This window comes from Zalophus californianus, chromosome 6, assembly GCF_009762305.2.
Source record: "Zalophus californianus isolate mZalCal1 chromosome 6, mZalCal1.pri.v2, whole genome shotgun sequence".
Classification (NCBI taxonomy): Eukaryota; Metazoa; Chordata; class Mammalia; order Carnivora; family Otariidae; genus Zalophus; species Zalophus californianus.
The window spans coordinates 125,183,580-125,193,116 of NC_045600.1; the positions used below are offsets into that span (position 1 = coordinate 125,183,580).

At 41.1% G+C, this 9,537-nt stretch overlaps 1 protein-coding gene across 3 annotated transcripts in view; it reads right to left on the reverse strand.

Annotated features, from left to right (window-relative positions):
* The window catches only part of FAN1 (FANCD2 and FANCI associated nuclease 1), a 29,324-nt gene extending 28,727 nt beyond the window's left edge, over positions 1 to 597 (reverse strand). For 2 of the 3 annotated variants that reach the window (XM_027572271.2, XM_027572269.2), the window contains exon 1: positions 411 to 547. The gene's annotated coding sequence lies outside the window, so the exon portion shown is untranslated. Of the gene's footprint in view, positions 1 to 410 lie in introns of all 3 variants that reach the window. The other variant, XM_027572270.2, reaches the window with a different exon arrangement.
* Between the last annotated feature and the right edge of the window lie 8,940 nt (positions 598 to 9,537).

A 9,537-nucleotide genomic window follows, 5' to 3' on the forward strand; every position in this document is an offset into this window, starting at 1 on the left:
GACTTGGGACAGAAGACCAGGGCTCTACTCCCAGGTCTACATGCAATCTCGGTGTGACTCTTAGCCATAAAACGAGCCCAACCCTGCTCCGCAGGGATAATTTCTGAGACTTCTTACGCTCTAAAATTATCCATTTTTTTTTAAAAAGGGAAAATCTGACTACTCCAGATCCCTTTTTTAAAACCACTGCATCAGTAATTTTTTCCGGGCGAGAGAATGCCCATCTATGTGCACGATCCCCAGAGCCCCTTCAGTCTCACAGGCCGGTACAGAGGAGCTCTCCAAGTCGCGGGCATTTGTCAACACGCTTGGGGCCCCCACTGCAGCTTCGGCCACCGAACTTCCGAGGCTCTGGGGAGCACGGCCAGCCCTTCCCCCTGGGGCCGCGTGCGCGCACCTGGGACACGCACCTGAGACTTGCACCCGGACTCCGCCACCACGCCCTCCCGTCCGCCCTTCCTCCCCCCTCCCCGCCCGGCCGCCTCTGGCCGCCCGCGGGAGCCCCTCGAGCTCGCAGCGCCCACCGGAATGCCAGCCCGCGACCCCGGCGGGCCGCCCCGCGCTTCCCACCGGGCTCCGCGCGCCCAGGCCTTCCCAGCCGATCCCCGCGTCTCGGCTCGGCACAGGCTCGGCAAATGGAGGCCCGAGTGATCGATCCTCCTCCCTTCCACAGTAAAGGCTTTCCCCCATCCAGAGTGGCCGAAGCTGGCCAAGCCGTCCAGGGGGCCCCCCGAGCACCCCCTCCTCCACACCTGGAGACCCCTGTACGTGCATTCGGAGGGAACCCCTGTCCCGAGCGGGTGGGGTGGTGGCCTGTGGCGGGGCGCACTCAGTGTCGCGGCTAAGCGGCCTCCTGCGGGCAGATGCACACGGGGGCGCCGTAATCCCGCGCCCGCGAGTCCGCGCGGAGGGCTCAGCGCTGCGCTGGACTTTCCCGTGGATGTGCTGCCCGCCGCCTTGCTGCAGTAGATGGGACTAACCTCAGGAGCAAAGGAACAATAAAATGTAGTCAAGGAGTTAGGAAGTAGTGAGTGTGGAGTAGTCATTATTTCTGTTTTTCATATGGCTTCGTTGTGAAGTTATACAGTTTAGTGTATAATGCTCCTTAACAACGGAAAAATTTACCTGAAACAGTATCACTCAGCTCTTGAGCACTGATACCAGCTGGTTCCAGCATGCCCATGAGTGATCCGGGATGCCTGAGCGCAGGGGCTCCGTGTTGCCCTTTACCCGTGCTTACAACTGGGGCCAGCACGGTGTAATTACTCCGTAAATACGTGGAAGATGAATACATGAATAAATGAACAGGGAAAAAATAGGGAATTCTCCAACAAATATGTATTGAGTGCCTACCTCCCGTCACGTAATGTTCTTGATGCTCGAAATATGGCAGTGAACAGAATGATGAATGGGAGAAAAATCCACGCCTTCCCGGAGAATGCATTCTGGTGGAGGAAGAGAAAAAACAGAAAAATCAACGATGTAGACAATTAAAAGATGAATACTTTGAAAAGAAAGCCAGGAACCTCAGGGGGATGGCAGGGAGGATTACAATATGAGAGTGGTAAGGAAAGGCTTCACTGAAGAAGGTAACCTTTGAGCAGACTTGAAGGAGGTAAAGCGGTGAATACTTAAGAGAAGGGAATTGTTAAGCAGATGAAACAGCAACAGGTAGTGTTCCCTGAGGTAGAAGCTTGCCTAACAAATCTAAAAACACCAAGAAGGCCGAGACAAGTCCCTGGAGCAGAAGGGAAGTGAGCAATGTAGCAGAGGGCAGGTCATGTAGGGTACCAAACATTTTCTGTAAAGGGCCAGGTAATAAATGTTTTAGGCTTTGCTGGCCATAGGGCCTCTGGTCACACTGCTGTTGTGGTGTGAAAGCAGCCATAGAGGATATGTAACATGAGTGTGACTGTGTTACAATAAAACTTTATTTAAAATAGCTGACCACATTTGGCCTCTGGCTATAGTCTGCTGACATTTGATAAAAGGCCTGGCTGGTCATACGGATTTTAGCATTTACTGTGAGTGATAAGGAGGAACCACTCTGCCTGTTAAGCATAGATGATGGGGCCTGGGGGGGGGCAGGGGGGCGGGGAGTGAAAACAGGAGGGGAGCAGGGAACACAGAAAGCTAAGGAAGTAATCCAAGGAGAGATGATAGCGGCTTGGGTCAGAGGGCTAATGTTGCAGTTGTAAGAAATAGCCAAGATTCTGGATACATTGAGTAGGTATAACCAACAGAGTTTGTTCCTGGTGGGGCGCCTGGGTGGCTCAGTTGGTTGAGCATCTGCCTTTGGCTCAGGTCATGATCCCAGGGTCCTGGGATCGAGCCCCGCATCGGGCTCCCTGCTCAGCAGGGATCCTGCTTCTCCCTCTCCCTCTGCTGTCCCCCTGCTTGTGCTATCTCTCTGTCAAATAAATAAATAAAATCTTAAAAAAAAAAAAGATTTGCTTATGGTAAAAGATGTAAGGTATAAGGGAAAGAAAAACTTTGGCCCATCAACTAGAAGGAGGGAGGGGAAAAAAAATCAAGAGTTCAGTTTCAGACACATGTCTTAGTCCACTCACAGACTGGATGGCTTACAAACAACAGAAATTTACTTCTCACATTTCTCTTGGCTAGAAGTCCAAGATCAGGGTGCCAGCATGGTCAGGTGCTTCTGGATCCCAGGCTTCTCATTGTATCCTCACAGGGTGGAAGGGGCTAGGGAGCCCTGTACGGTCTGTTTTATAAGAGCACAGTTCCCATTCATGAGGGCTCCACTCTCATGACCTAATCACCTCTCAAAGGCCTCACCTCCTAATACCATTACATTGGGGCTTAGCATTTCAACATGAATTTGGGGCAGGAGGGGTGGGGCATACACAAACGTTCAAACCATGGCAACATGTAAGTTTGAAATGCCAATCAGACATTGTTGTGGATGAAGACACTTGAATTTATTAATTAAATCAGGTCAGGAAATAAAAATTTGGGAATCATCAGGCTTTATATGGTATCAATATATGATACCATGGAGTGACTACGAAAAGAGAATTAAAATGTCAGGAAGACTGGACAGCGCAATAAAAAGAAGGGGGATGAGAGTGAGCACAAATGAGTCTGAGAAGTTACCGGTGAGAAAGAAGGAAAAGAGCTAGCTTCCGGAAAACCAGGTGAATGATGTGTGTTGAGGATTGGGACGGGGTCAGATGCAGCTGGAATGGAAGATGAGTATTGAGGGCAACCATCAGATCTAACAATGTGGAGGTATTTGGTACCTTTGACAAAAGATATTGTGGAACAGTGGGATGATTGAATAGGATTCAAGAAAGATGGGGAGACGGGAATTGGAGACAATACAGGGACCCATTCAAAACCCGAGTTGGTATGAAGATTATTTTAAGCTAAAGGCATTTGGGATTCAACAGATACAGAAAGAAGCCTTCTTGGAGCTTCGCTTATCTGACTAAAAGAAACTTCTAGGAAAGAAGGCTGCCATAAATTCCCTCTTGGGGGGGGGGGGAGTGGATGGGGGTGGGCTTTTATTAGCAGGAAGGAGACCTAGAGAATATCTACCATAAATTCTCTCTCCAGGGAAATCTTATGGCCACAGAAATGGAAAAACCACCCCCACCTGCATGAACAACCATTATCACAAACTTTCTGATCTCCCATTTGTTCTTCTAGAAACCCATGTGCCCTTCCCCAAAGACCTTTTCTAACCCCTTCCTTTCCCTAACTTTAACCATTTATCAAGCTACTTCTTTTGTAAGCTCCCATAAGTATATGAATAATTTTTCCCGTTCATCTTCTTTTGTCAGTTTAATTCACAGGCCCCCAGGCTCTAAATCTAAGAGGGCAGAGGAAAAGTTTTTCCTCTCCAACAACAGGAGGTGTAGACTTCAAGAGGTTTTGTAGTGAAGGAAAGCAGAGAGGTATAGCAGAGCTAAAAGGGGAGGTGGGGCTAAGAGTTTTGTTTATTTAAGACAGAAAAAAAACAATATGTTTATATGCTGATAGGAACATTCAGGTAGAGTGAAATCTGAAGCAGGAGAGAGAAAGGAGACTTGCTGGAGTAATATTCTTAGGTAGGTGAGGGGATGGGATACAGTTCACAAGTGAAGGGGTTGGCCAAGTAATGAAATAAATAGCATAGCACAAGAAAATCCCAAACTATTTATGGCACTGCAATAAATCCAGTCCCCAACATAGTAAATGTTGTAGGGTACTGAGGGAAATCTGAATGTTCAATAAATGGCTTTTGAGAATATTTTACCTATGTGGAAAAATGAAATTGGATCCCTACCTCACACCAAATAAATACAAAGCTAAAAGGCTAACGAGATTAAAGTAACAATTGTGAAAAGGAAACTTCAAAACTTTTAGAATTCAGGCATTCCTCAGAGATATGGGTTTGGTTCCGGACCACAATAAAGTGTCACAATAAAGCAAATCAAATGAATTTTTTGGTTTCTCAGTGCATATAAAAATTATGTTTATACCACACTGCAGTCCATTAAGTGTACAACAGCATTATGTCTAAAAAAAACTGTATATGCCTTAATTTAAAAATACTTTATTGCTAAAAAATGCTAACCATCATCTGAGCTTTCAGCAAGTCATCTTGCTGAGCTTTCAGCAAATCATTGATCACAGATCACCATAACAAATACAATAATGAAAAAAGTTTGAAATATTGCAAAAATTACCAAAATGCGACCCAGAGACATGAAATGAGCAAATGCTGTTGGAAAAATTGTGCCTATAGACTTGCTCAACACAGGGTTGGCACAAACCTTCATTTTGTAAAAACACAGTATCCAAACAATGAATCATGGAACACTACATCCAAAACTAATGATGTAATGTATGGTGATTAACGTAACATAATAAAATTACATTAAAATAAGCAGTATCTGCAAGCACAATAAAGCAAAATACAATAACATGAGATATGCCTGCATAAGAGATAATTTTATTATCCTGAAGGAATTATAGGATTCCTTAAATAAGAGAAAAAATGCTACCATAAAATAAGAGATTGATAAACACGACTATAGTTAAAAACTTTCTAGTAATGGCTTTGTAGTTTATATTTTATTGGGCTAAAAATCTTGCATATAACAAGTATAAACAATGTAAAAATTATAAACAATATAAAAATTACAGAAACAAATGTTTCATTTTAATTTTAAATTATAAACAATTATAAAGTGTAAAAGAAAAAGTCTACTTGAAAACATTGGAGAATGACCAAAAGTAGGCAGAAACTGGAGAGCCAGCAGCAAAACTAGTAACAATGCATCATAGGATTTCAACATACCTAGATGAATTAGAGATGACAACAATAGCAAAAAGGATGAGATTATAAATGTAAATATATCACTATAAAGGTCTTACATCTTATATGCAGTGGTAAAATATTAACTCTAAGTAGACTGTTTTAAGGATGCATATTGTAATTCCTAAACAACTGAAAATCAATGCAATGTAGAGCTAATACATTAAGAGAGATATTCAAGTAGAATATTAACATATTTGATTTTAAAAACAGAAAAAGAGGAAGAGAAAATAATTAGAAAATAGCAAAATGGTAAAGCCAAGTACAACCAAACCAATAATTACATTAAATGTGCATGGATTAAAAGCTCCAATTAAAAGACAGAACCAGAGGAACCTGGGTGTCATTGGTTAGGCATCTGACTTCAGCTCAGGTAGTGATCTCAGGCTCTCTGCTGAGTCGGGAGTCGGCTTGTCCCTCTGTCCCTCCCCCTCCCCCTGCTCGTGTTCTCTCTCTCTCTCAAATAAATAAAAATCTTTAAAATAAATAAATAAGATAGAACGTGTCAGACTGGACTTAAAAAGCAATTCCTAACTATGTGATATATGTAAGAGACACAGGCAATTGGAAAGTAAGAATGGAAAATAACATATGATTCAAACAAACATCAAAAGAGCCATAGTATTATATTGAAAATAGACTTCAAGACAGGAAGTACTACCAGAGAAAAAGACGTCATTTTATAGTCAAAAGGGTCAATTCGTGAGAAAGACATAAAAAACCATAAATGGATATATACCTGATAATAGGTCTTCAAAATGCATTAAGCAAAAACTGACACAATTATAGGAAGAGAAAAATCCACAATCATAGAGATTTTAATAAAAAATAAATAAAAAATAAAAAAACATAAAGATTTGATATGCTTCTCTAATTGACAACTAAACAAAAAAATCACTAAGGATACATAATAACTGAACAAAAATATCAAAGCTTTGGACTAAATGAAATATAGAACACTATATTCAACAACTGTAGAACACATATTTTTTCCTTTTCCTAGTGGTATAAGTTTACTAGTTCTAAAAACTACTTGTATATTCTAGGCTTGAGTAAATGAATAAATATACTAACGATAATGGGAGCAAGATTTCTCACTGTTGGAAAAAGCATCACAAATAAGGAAAGAGTGAATACTAGAATTTAATCTGCAGGGGTATTGGATTAGAATCAGAGGTTTTGGTATGAACTCATATATGGAATACATATAACACACACACGCCACACACCCACAATTTTCTAGCTCTGGTGAGTGGTGCTAGGGGCAACAGTAGCAATGAGCACATTTAGCACCTACATCTGTTTGAAAATACCATTCTCCAAGAGGAACCAGGGTTCTGTGGGAAAATGGCCAATTCCAGGGAAAAGACAGGATAAGCCTGGAACATTTATTAGCCCCAGAAAATAAGGAAGTGCTCAGAGAATAATGGGAACATATCAGAACTCAGAAATTAGTTTGAAGGGCCTTCCACTGTACTGGCCCAGGACAACTGGAAAATCAAAATTCATAATAAAATGATTAAAAAACACTGAATAATATGAAAATCAGTCAATACTGAAATAAATGAAAAGGGAAAACTTTCCTTACAGAATGCCAAGTAATAGATATAGAAGAAATTGTTAGAAAATCAATGGATGCCAAAACTGGTGAGTTTGTTGAGGAATGGGATATCCAGAGTATCAAAGTATCTCCCTGATTATTAAGTAAAAAGGAAAAGCAGTAACTTTATAGTGGGGAAACCTGGTGGTCATCACTATAACAAACTCGAAATGTTTTCATCACCAGCTTCACAGAAACAAACGGATTATCCTGACCCTCTCTGTACCGGAGGTACTAAAGACAACACCTCGGCTTTGGCTTTCCTGCCGAAAATGTATAACCTCAATCTAATCCTGAGAAAATAGACAAATCCAATTTTGTGAGACGGTCTATATAACTGGCCTGTATACCTCAAAAATGTTAGTCAAGACAAAGAAAGCCTCAGGAATTGGAAACTAAACAGACATAACACCTAAACACAATGAGGAATCTTAGAATTACTTGGTCCTGGACCAGGGGAAAAGAGCTAGAAAGGACATTATTGGGACTATTGACAAAATTTGAATATGGACTGCAGATTAATAGCATCATATTGATGCTAAATTTTCTGATTTTGATCATTATACTGCAGCTCTATGTTCGTGAATATTCGTATTCTTAGGAAATACATACTAAGTATTCAGGGGAAAGGGCCACAATGTCTCTAACTTCCTCTCAAATTGTTCAGAAGAAAACAAGGATAATAAAGCAAATGGAGCTAAATTTCCTGGAATTTTTCTGCAAAAATTATATATTTTTATATTTATATTTATATATATATTTTATATAAATTTTAAAATATTAAAAAACTAGCTAAAAATGAGACAGAGAACACACAACAAAATGCTCCATCTCATTAGCAGAGAAATATAAATTAATACCACACAGGTGCATCATTTTATATCCAGCAGAAAGGCACATTTTTTAAATCCTGCCAATGCCAAGTCTGACAAAGATATGATTAAGTGCAAGTTTGTACACCTACTTTGAAGAACAAGACAGCCTTAATCTTCTGCACTTTCTACCCAGCAATTCTATTCTAAAGGGCATTAGAGGCTAGAGCATAAGAGTGACAGTGTCTGGGAACAGGATGTTCAAAATAGCATTATTCCTAATAGTATAAAATGAAACAAGTATCTTCACAAAACAGGGTAAATAAAATCATGATAGGTGCATATGATATTATATGGCAGCAGAAACAAATAGCATTTTCGATGAATGAGGGAAATCAAGAGTGAAAAAGCAAGCAATAGGTGAGTATACATAGTGTTCTATTTTCCTAAAATTCAAGTACTAGTAAACAATGCATTGACTAGGGATACATGTGGTCAAATACATATGAATGTAAAAGAATGAACACACCGCTCAGAACCATGATTTCCTCTTTACCTCCTTACATAGTCAAGCGAAGCAGATGAAGAGCACCACTGAATATTGCTTTGTGTTTTTAAAGATTTTATTTTTTTTAAGTAATCTCTACACCCAATGTAGGGCTCGAATTTAAAAACCCTGAGATCTAGAGTCCCATGCTCCACCAACTAAGCCAACCAGGCGCCCTGTTGTGTGTTTTTAGACAAAGGATGGTTTCTCCAACATTTCGTGATGCTTCTAATTTATAAAGAAGTAGTATGTAAATATTCCACCAGAATGAACACTTCTTAAGTGTAAGAATTATTGTTTTGTTCAGTTATATCCCTGGTACCTACAATACTGCCTGGCACAGAGTAGGTATATGAAAAAATACCATCTTTAGAAGGTATGAAATACTACATTAAAAAAGTGAATGAACAGATATGCCCCACCTAGAGGTGGTGGGGAAAAATGAAGATAAAAGGGATTCAAACTATGCAGACATCAAACTGCCCTTGGACAGGTAAAGTGAATCATCACTTCAGGATCAAACATTCTGATCCTGATGACTCATTATGAAGAAAAGACTCAAGGGAAAGAGAACTAAGCTCGCAGTTGAATGGGGACTGGCAAACTGAATTTAAAAAGAAAGCAGGAACTCGAGCCATATAATACTCACATCACTAAGGAAATGACACTTTCACTAAGGCTAGATGGAGACCCAGGGTTGCTCAAACTGTTCAGAAGACAAAGGCAAATAGTGAAGAGAACTCTCCTGAATAAAACTTCCAACAAATGACAATTCAGTACTGACTGGTACTCCATCTAGCCCCAGCCAGCCTGGTTCTACCCTGACGTGGCCAGCTTCTGTTTATTAGGAAGCAGAAATGCAGAAAGCACACGCCCACGAGCTCTTCCTTCCTGCTGACAGACCCCTGTAGATGAAAAACCAGAAGGGCTTTCCCTGCTGCTTTGAGAGAAGCTGCTCTGAGCTGTCTTAGGGCAATTCCATCAAAGCATAATATGAGTTCCTATCAGACAAAAGGCAATTTTCTCTAGAGGCAGAGGTGAGCACCTGGTAGTCATGGAAAGTTCACCACACTGCCAGTCTACCTTCCTTGCTGTGTTCACCTTCTATCAAGTCTAGGTCCTGCCTGCCCTCTATGCATCTGACCGTGGGCGGTACCCTAGAGCCTGCACGAAGCCTTCGTTCAGGTGGGTGGGAGATCACCTCCCAAGGGGAAGGACGGAAATCATGTGCAGTGTTTTGTGAAAGGCTGAC